At 34.4% G+C, this 13,593-nt stretch overlaps 1 long non-coding RNA gene across 1 annotated transcript; it reads right to left on the minus strand.

Annotated features, from left to right (window-relative positions):
* Positions 1–6,055: 6,055 nt before the first annotated feature.
* Positions 6,056–9,850, minus strand: LOC116288901 (uncharacterized). Its single transcript, XR_016118763.1, has 3 exons — positions 9,734–9,850; positions 6,916–7,059; positions 6,056–6,299 (listed from the first exon to the last, which is right to left on the minus strand). It is a non-coding gene; the product is annotated as an uncharacterized LOC116288901 (long non-coding RNA).
* Positions 9,851–13,593: the final 3,743 nt, after the last annotated feature.

Here is a 13,593-nt window from a genome sequence, read left to right on the forward strand (position 1 = left end):
TTTTGACTACAATCGTCCCTCCACAGCACGCTAAGATGCAGCGTATGCGATTAAATAACCGTTCAATACCGATTTGATAGGATGGTGGAAAACAACCCATGTCTTTACCCCTTGGAGTCAGACAAAAAATGATTCTCGATATGAAAACTGTAACATTTATTTAATTCTTCATAGCATTTACAAACTCACTGAATAGTTCTGAAGATAGTTCACGAGTATTCTGTTTGACATCACACATGTCATTTACAAAGTTCACAATCGGTCTGTTATATCTATCGGGAAATGACATATCACTTGCTATCATCATTGCTACACTAGAGTTCATGCTTGGTAGGTTGGAAACAAAGGCTTCCCATTCTGAGGACATAGACACATCCACCAGCTTGACAAGATCTGCATACACATCTTGCATCATGTTTAAATCGATCACATTCTTAACATCGTCAAAGTAAAAAGTCCACAAATCATGATCACTGGTCATCAAACATATATGATGGCGCTGACTTGGCCAATCGTTTTCGCATCCTTCACACTCTTTTGTCAGCTTCTTCATCATTTCTCTCCGGCAGAGTTCGACATAAAAGAACTCAAGGACGTATCGAATCTTGGCTCTGGCAACCATCTCCACTTCATCACTGACAATCACAACCACAGCATTGTCGACACAAGAGATACTTTGAGCTATCGTACTGGACATCTTGATGTCGATATTCACCATCAACTTGTTCGTGGATATTCCAAAGTGGACAGCTATAAGAATCCCGCACCAAGCAAAAGATCAGAGGAATAATCGTAAGCAGCATGAGCAGCCACCACATGAGAAATGATCGTTGTAGTCCGCGAGTGCTGGGGTTCTTATATATTTCTAAACAATTGCTGATGTCATCGGAGAACGTCACTTAATACATGCCTATGATCTTGACGCTGTCTTTGACTTTCTTTCGTAGATCAGGACGTGAGGAGATTGGGTCGCTCCGCAACCATGATTCGAGTCCAATTTTTGTGGTACAGGATAATCTAAATGGTGACATGTTCGCCATAATTTTATCATTTACTATTTTTAGGATCACATTCTTTAGGGCCAAGTCAAAATTGACTTCTATCTTTTCATCTTCCGTTAGCATCAGACACTCGCTGTTACTAGTTTTATCTTTACAGCCACAACACTGATTTTCATCAATTTGGTGGAGCTGTTTACACACTTCAGATGCGTAAGTCAAAATAAGTTGCTTTTCGGCAAATGTGAAGGGGTCCATGATTTCGAGCAAATGATCGAGAGTTTGAATGGATCACGCTCTTTATATCTAATACCGCTCATAATTTAGCGCGCACAGTGTTTTGGGGAGTATGGAACTCTTTCCAATAGTTGATTAATGAAGCAACACTTTCATTAGAGATTTCAAAGAATTTTATTACAATATATGACTATTAGAGTACACGGCATTAATAGTATAAATGTTCAAAGTTCTCAAATTCTCTGAATGTCATGCAATGGGTTGGGCATTTTTATCCGTACACTTTTTGTGGAGGAAAAATGCCTTGCGGATGTCTTTTTCGGGACTAGTGAAAATTTCTCCAGTCTTGAGAATCCTGTATTGGTAGCTGGGGCTTGAAAACATGGAAAAATTGCATACCCTGAGAAACAGTTTTCTCACAGTACGCCCACCATCAATCTCGGGGATGTAGCAGCATCTTGATTTGGAGTATTGGAAGAATACATCCCACGATATGATAATGGGATGGTTGTCAAACAAAGGATTGATGGTCTGGGATGCCAAGTCACTAGCCAGCTCTTGGAGGTAGATTTTCTTGTCAGATACTGAGAAGGCATGGCTCTTAACGTGGTTTATTTCCTGCATCAGTTTTATCATCTTTCCACTGTCGTTATTATCGTAAAGTTCGTAGAGGTAATTTCTCAGGAATGGTTTTAAGTACTAGGGGGCTTTCTAACCCATGTTCATACTTCATGAAAGAGTCAAAAGCTTCTAACAATATTGGCAAAGGAATTAAGTTCTCTTTGCATACGAAACCAGACTTTCTAAAAGGTCTTTTGCCAAAAGGACTCGTCTGCTTCCCAATGGATTAGTTCATCAAGAGTGACCTTTCTTTCCTTGGTTCTTTCAATCTCGTCTATCCTTTCTTTGTTGGCAATGTCCTCACAGCATTGATAGAATAAAAATCTGAAAAATGTCTGAAGCTCCCTGATCATCCCTGTTTCATCCTGGTGTTTTTCAAGTTTTATGTTTTCCATTTGTTTCACGAGATTTGCTATTGCTTTTTGTCCTGTTCTGCGTTTGAACAGCATAGGGTTAAGAATACGCCATGTAATAGACAACGAAACCCCTTTTTATTGGATTATTTGTTTTTAGTTCCTGTTTAATGTTTGTGTTTGATTTGTAATCTGATTCTTTAGCGTCCCCACGCGCATATAAAAGTAATTTAGCATCGTTCTATAATAGTTAGTTTTTCCTAGTTTTCCTAGTGTTTTGAGTGTATTATTGCGTGCGTTAAATTCAAAAGAAGCGTAGCCCTTGGCAAACGGGACCGATATGTAAGTACAATTTTATTAGTTTTCTTAATTAGTAAAGTTTCATAACCCATTTAGTATATATACAAATATTGATCTGTTTTAATAGAAATCGAATCTAGAGTACCTTTTAGCCCTTCACAGTGGTAGCTTTAATTTGATTCAAGATTATATAGTGATTTTAAGTGCTTCATGAAATGTATTCAAATATTTAGTAAGTTTCGCTCTCGTATTGTATTTGCAGTTTACGATCATTCTACATTAAATCACGAAAGAGATTAGAACCTTGCTCTCCGTGGTACTATTGTATTGATCAGTAAAGTATCCCCGAAAGCTCTTCAGTCCCTACCACATGATCTGGTCCCGAAATTCGAGACATGTCATCCTGGTAGTTACACGCCACTTCTCAACTTCATGGTTTAGGTCTCTTGATCGGTAACTACGTGATATCGTAAGGGCAAGGAGGAGAGGAAGAATGATAAAGATTGCTCCTTTCAACATATAATTACTTGCGGTTCAGGCACAATGCTAATAAATTGTAACGTCATACATTTCAACCTGTTCAGGCGGACCAATAGGAATCTATTTCAATTCAGGTGCAATGCAAATGAGTTTAGGCGCAATGCAAATGAGTTTAGGCGTAATGTAAATGAGTTCAGGCGCCATATTGACGTCATTTCCTGCTTATTGAGTGGACCAATCAGGATCGTGATAGGTTCAGGCGCATTTCAGGCGCATTTCAGGAGCAAAAACCGGGGTAATTATCGACCTATAACACTACTTTTAGGGCAAGTTATAGACCAAAGACAATTAAAAAAACCTTCATGTATTCAAAGATGGATTAAGAAGTGTTCTCCAAGAATTCAGGTGTGTGTTGTTTAGCAAACAATCGTATATTATTATTTTTTGACAAGCATTTTTTCTCGACGAATCGACAAATCAAAGACTTTCCCTCAAAACTTTTAATATTTCTATAGATAAGCTTAATTTATTTTAATGCTGGAGGAAATATAACATGAAGAGCATATTACAACAAATATTCGTCCTTTGTTTAGCTTTGTAAATCATTAACAATTCGGTTGTTTTTAACCAACTATCATATGTTTTTGGTTCAAGAATAATTCAGCTTTGTTTGCCTCCTATCGCGGGTCCCATCGGCGAAACAAAACTGAAGACTTTCATTCAATAATTTTATATTTTTCTACAGATAATTTATTTATATATTGAATGAAATGTAAAATTACACCAAACATTGAACTGTTTATTAAGTTGTTCGAGCTAGCCATGATTATAGTCTACAAATGAGCTTAAATTTGTGTTGTTGAGAGATGATATTGTATAAAGACCTTGTCTTTCACTTGATAACCAAGCTAAAAAATGTTCAAAAACATTTACAGATGCCAATTTACTGACAAAGAAGTTAGTCATTTTGTATTTTGCATTATTTTCTATTTTGTCTCAGTTGTTTGTGTCAAGTTTAATACTGAATGTAAACTTTGCTTTTCGAAAACTTTTGTCGTTCTTGATTTTCGTATCTTTCTCACACATGAAAACAGACATGAAAACTGGTAAAATCGAATCTCAAAATTTAGTAAGCTTAGTTTTCAAGCTTCTCGAAAAGTAGTTAATTCTCATATGAAAGGGATAAAATTATTTCAATGAAGTAATTAAGAAAACTTTTTCCTTTTAACTGATGACAAATTTGGATTTAAATGTTCAGGGCCTTCATTTCTCAAGTTTAGTTAGTTGATGATCTCCAGGCAATTTTCTCTCTGATGCTACCAAAGCATTTAAAAAAAAAATATTTTCATTGCGGTAAAAATACCTTTAATATAGAAACAAAATTCTTATGGTTTTCCAAACATCGTTATGTGAAAGACGCAAGTAAGCTTTAGTTTTTTCTCACCTTAACCAGTTTTCAAGTCTGTTTTATAGTCCTGATTTGTCCTAAAAGAATCGGGAATCTCCAAAATTTCGATTTCAATGAAAGACATCCAAGGTAAATTTCACTAAACCTGACATTTTGTTAGATTGTCTGTAGTTATCTTTCGTTTTTTTAAAAGTAAAATTAAACCGAAATTCAAAGCTTAAAAATGTCGGCCATGGAAAACTTTGTCAAAGAATCTTCAAAGAACAAAAATAGCCCGTGGTGGTGAGTTGTGTTCAAAATTCCTAAGTGGGATGGTATAATCGCGCATAAAAACAATGTAGTGCATTTTGATTCGATTTCAATGCATGGTTTTTAAATTATGGGATACGTTATCTTCATCTTGAATAAAAATAATTGAAGATTTTGTTCCCGATCTTATTTTTACCTTTCAGATTCATTCAAATTGGGCTCCCTGGCTCCCTAATTTCGTATCGGGAGCTCCGCTTTTAGGCATTTTTGAATGAAATATAAATTTTTACCAAATATTCAACTAGTTATTAAGCTGTTCGAGCAAGTATGATTATAAAAATAAGCTTAAATTTGTGTTGTTGAGAGATATTATTGTATAAAGACCTAGACTTTCACTTAAAAAAAAAAAAAAAATTCAAAAACATTTACAAACCGCCAATTTACTTACAAAGAAATTAGTCATTTTGTATTTTGCAATGCCTTCTGCATTATTTTCTATTTTGTCTAAGTTGTTCTTGTCAAGTTTAAATGAATGTAAGCTTTGTTTAATTTTTGGAAAACTGTAAAAGACATAATTAAGTAAACCTTATTTTTTGCTCACCTTAACCGCCAGTTTTCAAGTCTGTTTTTTAGTCTTGATTTGCCCTAAATCTCCAGATTTTCGATTTCCATGAAAGACATCCGAGGTAAATTTCGCTAAACTTGGTATTGTATTGGATTATCTGTAGTTAGCTTTCGTTTTTTTTAAAGTAAATGAGATTCAAAGCCTAAAATGGTCGGCCTTGGAAAACTTTGTCGAAGAATCTTCTAAGAACAAAACTAGCCCCTGGGGGTGGTAGTGAGTTGTGTACAAAATTCCTAAGTGGGAAGAGAGTATACTCGCGCAAAAGAGAACAAAAACAAAAACAAAACAAAAAAACAAAACAAAACAAAACAAAACAAAACAAAACAAAACAAAACAAAACAAAAAAAAAAAACGAAAAACAATGTAGGGCATTTCGATTCGATTTCACTGCATGGTTTTTATTATGGGAGAAATTATCTTCATCTCGAATAAGAAATAATTGAAGATTTTTTCCCCCCGTCTTATTTTTACCTTTCAGTTTCATTCACATTCGAGAACTCCGCTTTTAGGCAGTGCCTAAATATATATATTACGGAATTAGTCAAAATAGGGATATATTTCCAATATGGCGTCTATTTCATTCTATAAAACGACGATCAAAATGCACTGCATTGGCAACCCGATCAAGCTTTTTCTTCACCTCGGCACAGAATGGCTAATAACAGTTTTTCATATTACACTAAGGAAAAGAAGTTTCTAAATCGACCATAATCTTCGGCAACTTCAACAAAAAATTAAACAAAAAACAAAAATGAATAGAAGGGAACATCACAAACGCTTTACGTAGAGTTACCATTAACTTTTATTGATTATGACAGCGTTATTCCGGGATACCTCAGTGGTCAAATGACCACGTGTGTTGCATGTTATCTAAAGTATTTAACTCAATTACGAAGCTAGTTTACCTACTAACTGCTATCATCATACTGACACTTATAGAATCATATTCATGGTGCTCATTTCTTCATATTTTTCTCTAATTCTTGGAGTCTCTCCATTGTCGCCTCTCTCTTGGCTTCCTCTGCTGCCTAAGAAAGAAACGATTTTTACCACAAGAGTCAATCAACAAATAATGATAACTAATAATGTTTAAAATTGAAATAATTAATAGCATAAAATTATCATCATCGTGACCCTTATCTCCCAATAATATTATTGTAATCACCATCATCATTAATATTATCACATCATCAAAACTAGATGAAGTATGGTGCCGGGCTACATGCAATTTTGTCATATTGTTTCCCACTTGTAAGAAATCCGTTCTATAACCAGTAGTAATTTGAGTAGTATAGCGGCTTTGCAGCATCACGTGATGTCAGCCATGGCAGGTGGCAGGAACAATTGAATTTAGTCTAATGTGATTTACATGAGAAAGAATTCAGTTTCCCAGGGGAGAAGGAATCTATCGTTGTGCCTTCTGTCATGGCTGCCATCACGTGATGGTGCAAAGCCTCTATATGGTGGCAAATGTAAATGTGATGGCGAATTATCGAAATATCGTTTTAGTAAAACAATTTCTACTTATGCATGGTGTACTGGATTTTCACCATTTATCTTAGACTACTTCCATTGGTTTTTGCGCTACCTCAATCCTATATATTACAGACCATGCATTTGCATTTGCATTTGCTTTTGTCTTACCTTGTTCACTGCTCTCTTCCCACAACCGGGAATGCCTGCCGAGCACCAGCCAGAAACCTCTGGGAAAGAAACCATGGCAAGAACGACCAGCAATATCAGAAGGGATCTCATCGTGCTAATGCAAGCTTGAACTCACTGTAAAATCTAAAGCAAATTGAGTCAAATACGTGCATCAATATTTCTGTAAATTCATGTTTACACAAAAATATATACACTACACTTTGTTTTTGTACTTTCTGAGACGATAATCAATGCTCAAACGGTGATTATGAGGTTTTCCAAAGTTTGCCAGATCAGTAGTAAAACTAAAATGTTTCCCCCTGAATTTTAGCTTTGCTCAGGTAGATCAATTTATTGCTGCTATCAGTCAAAAGCAAATTTTCTAAAAGCACTATAAATATATTTATTAGTTATTAAAAGCTTACATCAAACAACGAAACGAAACGAAACGAAACGACACGAAAAGATGCGAAACAAAGATTTCGTATTTGACAGTGTGTAAAATGCGGAACGAAAGACTGTAACCTGAGTCATTGCGATCCCATGTTTAACTGTAAGCTTACTCACGAAATTGGACGAAAACTTAGAAATTAGAGGTTACTTTGAATCTTAGTATTCACCTCCAATTAACCAATGAGCGCGCGCGTTCTTAGGAAGTACACAAGTTGGTATATGCTAAAAGTAAAGTCATTGCTGCTGTCGGCCAAAAGCACTTTTTAAAGAGCACTTTCGAATTTTCGATAAACGATTTTTTTGAAAATAATTTTTCACCCTAAAATAACTATTACAAAGTATACTAAAAACTTGGGGGGAAAAGGAAAATCTTTGGATGAGGAAAACACAACAGAGCTGGGCTCCAAACAAAGTGTCTCCTATAAATTAATACAAATTAAAGATATCAAACGAATATAAAGCCCGTGCTTTGTCATTTATTCTGAACTATCATATCAAATGTAGTTATGGTTCAAAAGAATTTTATTCAGAGTTCAAACGTGTTTCTTCATTACATGTGCTCTCTTCTATCAAGCTTGGGACAATAATACTTTAAGGTTTTCTCCTGTACAAAGAATATCATCGATCACTGAGTTTAAACAATAATTATTTGTCAAGTTTCCCTTGGATCCCGCTGAATGAAATGTTAAATCTTGAAAAAATATGCTTCAACCTAAAGAATGGCAAACGTAATCATCGCATTTTACAGATGTATAGGTAATCGTATGGGGCCGAATAAAATGAAGGATTAATTTCACGAGTGTTTTCAAAGTTTTGAAATTGCCCGACAATCGAGAAGCGAAAAAAACGTACTTTTTATCATTTGATTGAAAAGTACAATGCGGAATATAATATATAATAATAATGTAAAAATAGATCTATAATAAATTTATATTTGCAGACGTAATGTGATCTAAATAATAATAATAATTAAAAAATAAATAAAAATAAAAACAATATAAAATATTAAAATATTGAAAATATTAAATTACTCAGTAACAGCAAGCATTAGAAGTCAATAGGTTACGAGAAGAGCAGCATTTAAGGCATATGGATTTCCAGGTGTTAAATAGAGGATATTACATGGGCGCTTGGAGATACGAAATTTATCTTCGAGTGTTGAAAACATCTTCAAGAGATTTTCAACACGAGAAGAAAAATTTCGTATCTCCAAGCGCCCATGTAATATTCTGTTTATCATATAATTATCCATAAAATCAACTGAACAAGCTTTTTATTATCATAAAAAGTTTTTATTCATAAACTAATAGCTTAAATACACATGGAAACGATATTTTCACATGTGAAAATAACATGTTATTGAGGTGCTTTGCACCTTATTATTATTTATATCGCCCTGTTAAAAACAATATTGATACATTAATTATTCATGTTATTATTAATTGCGCTTATTGAAATATAACTGCAAGTTATGAACATGATTGAATAATATCAGTTTGAAAAATATTATTTATAAATTAGATATTATTGCTCATTTATTGGCAGATGCTTAAAATGCTTTTTCAACTCTTTAATGCCGTTTTAAGGCGCAAAATTTAACTAGTAACAAAGATGATCGGTGCATATCGTTATATTTTGACATTTTCAGAGAGGTAATAGTAGATATATCAAGCTGTTATAACACTAAACGTGTAAACCATAAATTCAGAATTTAGACTATTAGTGCTTTTAGGCTATGCCTTCCTTAATCTATACATGGGGGTCATTAAAGAACCTGTAGGACTATTCACATCAGAGTAGGTGATTATCTCCTATACCTTCTTTAACCTGTACATGGGGAACATTAAAAAACTTGTTGAACTGTTCACATCAGAGTAGGGGATTATCTCCTATACCTACTTTAACCTGTACATGGGGAACAATAAAAAACCTGTTGAACTGTACACATCAGAGTAGGGGATTATCTCCTATACCTACTTTAACCTGTACATGGGGAACAATAAAAAACCTGTTGAACTGTTCACATCAGAGTAGGGGATTATCTCCTATACCTTCTTTAACCTGTACATGGGGAACATTAAAAAACCTGTTGAACTGTTCACATCAGAGTAGGGGATTATCTCCTATACCTTCTTTAACCTGTACATGGGGAACATTAAAAAACCTGTTGAACTATTCCCATCAGAGTGGGCCTGCATGTTTCCCAGTTGAACAAGTCTTATATCTATCTTATGATTGTAAGCTGCACGCAAGCCAATTGCGCCTTAACATAAAGTCTAGGCCACTGAACAAGTTTAATCGGGAAGGCCATCGGAACAATTTGGTAATGAGAAATGACCCTTTGTTAAAACCCCGTAATAATTACCTTAATGGTCGGTGCGAAGTTGCTCTTGTTAGACTTCTAAGAAGACTGATGTTTGAAGGTGGAGTTCTTTAGCTTTATATGCAATATAATCATAATATCGAGGGAGTTGTAACGAGGTGATTGGTTAAAGAGCAAAATTAGACAGTCAAATCAAGAGTTATTTCTAGTAATCCCAGAAACGAGGTTAAAATTCTGCACGAAATTAAAGATCCGCAAAGAGAGTACTCGCCAATATTGATGTACGGAAGAATTTATTTAATAGCCCACTACAATAACTTGTAGTCCCAAATATTGAACCATTCATTGTTCAGTTTAGTATGCGTGCAAGTTTCATTAGGTTTTTTGTTTCAAACGAGCACGTTGTCATTTTTGTTTTGTTGAAATAAAAAATATTACATGTTATTTTCACGTGTGAAGATATCGCTTTTTAGTAATAATAATAATAATAATAATAATAATAATAATAATAATAATAATTACAATTTATAAAGCGCTAATCCATGGCTGATTTAGGCGCTGTGAAAGATGAAATACAAAATAATACAAAAATGATGATTATAAAAATAATAAAGGTCACACATTGAAAGCTAATTTAAACAAATAAGTTTTCAAAGAAGTCTTGAACGATGACAAGCTCTCAGAGTTCCTAATTGAAGATTGAAGGGCATTCCAGAGTTCAGGTGCAAATACGGAGAAAGAATTCGAACGGTAACCATAAGATTTCAGTTGGTACTTTTTGTGTTCAAGAAGAAAAGCAGAAGAAGAACGTAGGCATCTTGGTGGAGTAGAACGAGAAATCATATCAGAAATGTAGGATAGAGCTAAGTCATAAAGTGATTTGTACGTGATAAGCAGAATCTTGAATTTGATGCGGTCAGCTACAGGAAGCCAGTGCAATTTGATTAGGACAGGAGAAATGTACTCATATTTATGAGTGTACGTAATAAGGCGAGCGGCGGCATTTTGTACAGATTGGAGTTTAGAGATGAGAATACAGGGAAGACCAAAAAGAAGACAATTATGTTGGTCAATCTTGGATGTAACGAAAGCATGAATTAGGGTATCAGCAGTTTTAGCTGACAGGAACTTTCTAATTTTAGCAATGTTGCAAAGATGGTAGAACGCAGACTTACAAACAGAATTAACATGAGGAACCATAGATAACGTAGAGTCGAAGATGACACTAATGTTCCTAGCTGATTTAGCGGGTTTAATCCTGTCGTCTCCAAAAAGCAAGATTGGAAGAGATTTTCGTGGAATATGTTTGGGGTATATTAAAAGAAATTCAGTTTTATCTTTGTTTAAGTTTATTTATCATCATCCACTGATCAATGTCAGTTAAGCAGTTTTCGAATGTAGTTATTGTTCGATTTTATTTGGCGAGTGAAACAAGAGGGTATAAAAAATGGTGATTAACAGTCAAAGTAAGAAAATGAAGAAAACTATGGGATAAATGTCAACTGCTTTGTATAGTGCTTACTAGAGTGATCACAGAAAATTCGTGAAACACGTTTTAAAATTAAATTTCAATATTTTGATGGCTACGCCCTCCACCTAAGTCATCTTATTATTATTTATATCGCCCTGTTAAAAACAATATGGACACATTAATTATTCATGTTATCATTAATTGGTCTTATCGAAATGTAACTGCACGTTATGAGTATGATTGAATGATATGAGTTTGAAAAATATTATTGATATATTATATATTATTACTCATTTATTGGCAGATGATTAAAATACTTTTTCAACTCTTTATGACGTTTTAAGGCGCAATATTTAACTAGCAACAAAGATGATTGGTGGTTATATTTGACTTAATTGTAAGCTGCACGCAAGCCAATTAACATGTGGATGTCTAAAGTCTAGCCCACTGAACAAGTTCAATCGGGAAGCCGATCAGAGCAAATGGGTAATGAGAAAGAAACACCCTATATTAAAACCCTTTTATAATTACCTTAATTGTCGGTGCAAAGCTGCTCTTATTAGACTTCTAAGAAAACCGATGTTTGGCAAGGTGAAGTTCTTTAGCTTTATATGCAATTTAGCCAGAGTATCAAATCAAGAGTTCTTTCTAGTAATCCCCAAACGACGTAAAACTTCTGCACGAAATTAAAGATCCGCAAAGAGAGTTCTCGTCAACATTGATGTACGGAAGAATTTCAATTTTTAGTAGCCCACTACGATGACTTCTAGTCTCAAGTATTGAAGCATTAAACGCGCCAAATCCGACACAAAAGAGCAAATCCATTGTTCGAATTCATTTTCTCAAGAACCTTCAATTATTTTTTATTTATTCGAGATGAAGATGAATGTCTCCCATAATAAAGACCATACAGTGACATCGAATCGAAATGCACTATCGTTTTCTTATCGCTACTAGACTCTCCCACTTCGGGGTTTTGTATACCCCCCCCCCCACACACCCTCTAGCTGTGTTCTTGGAAGATTCTTCTTCTTTTACATAACGATGTTTGGTTATCCATATCAAGAGTTTTATGTTTTATGTTTTATAAGAGCCGTAATGAAATTAAGAAAAAAAATGCTTTGGTAGCTTCAGAAAGAAAACTAGCTGGATATAATTAACTAGCTAAACTAGTCAAATGAAGGCCCTTAACGTCAAAACCAATGTGTCATCAGTTAAAAAAGAATTTTAACTATTTTACTATTCTTCATTAACATATTTTTATTCCTTTCATATGATAAGCTACTTTTGGAGAAGCTTGAAAACCTAAGCTTACTAGATTAGTTGAGATTCGATTTTACCAGTTTCCATCTGTTTTCATGTGTGAGAAAGATACGGAAATCACGAACGACAAAAGTTTTCGAAAAAATAGTATATATTTATTTAAAGTTGAGAAAAACAACTGAAACAAAATAAAAATAATGCAAGATGCAATGCAAAGTACGGCATAATTTTTTTGTCAGTAAAATGGCATTTGTAAATGTTGTTGAACATTTTTTAGCTTTTGAAAGTGAAAGACGAGGTACCGCTCTTTATGCGATAACAGTAGTATAACTTATCTCTCAACAACACAAATTTAAGCTCATTTGTTGACCGCGGTAATAAATTTAAACAGCTTTTTCTGTGCTCCGATCAGTAATAAAGCACGTATGAAGTGGCGTAAGCACGAAAGAAGTGTAAGGAGAAGCACTAGCCGTAGCCTCAATAAATGGCGAATATTTGGTGAAATTTTATATGTTATTCAATATTGAAATAAATTATTTATAGAAATATATTAAACTATCAGAAGGAAAGTATCTCTTTTGTTTGCCGACAGGACCGCGCGATAGATATAGAACAGATATAGGAGGTGAACGAAGCTGCTTTTTCTTGAACTAAAAAATACGATAGTTGATATAAAAAACAAATTCTTGAAGATTTATCAAGCTAAATAATGGGCGAATATTCGTTGTAATATGTTCTCCTTTTTATATTTCATTCAGCATTCAAATAAATTAAGCTTATCTATAGAAATATTAAAAGTTTTGAGAGAAAGTCTTCGATATGCGATTCGTCGAAGGAAACTGCTTGTCGCAGAAAGTAAAAATATGCGCGATTATTTGCTAAAAAAACATACAGCTGAATTCTTGAAGAATACTTCTTGATCCATCTTTGACTACATGGAAGTTTATAATTTGTCCCAAAGCCAATTTTTTTCTGTGCATTTCCGAGTAGTTTTGCTTTGAAATCGCGCGGGATTCCTGTGTTGTGTACTCGGACGTCGTACGGGCGGACGGAAGTGACGTCAGCCAAGCCATGAAAAATCAACTCTTCGATGGCGGGAGCTCCGCTTATTAAACGTGAACTTTAGCTTGCATCGTACAGCATTGCGTGCAGCAGATGGCATCGTGTG

Source organism: Actinia tenebrosa, unplaced genomic scaffold, assembly GCF_029948245.1.
Source record: "Actinia tenebrosa isolate PJP-AT-01 unplaced genomic scaffold, QUT_ActTen_1.0 PGA_scaffold9__36_contigs__length_13948895, whole genome shotgun sequence".
In the NCBI taxonomy this organism is placed as follows: domain Eukaryota; kingdom Metazoa; phylum Cnidaria; class Anthozoa; order Actiniaria; family Actiniidae; genus Actinia; species Actinia tenebrosa.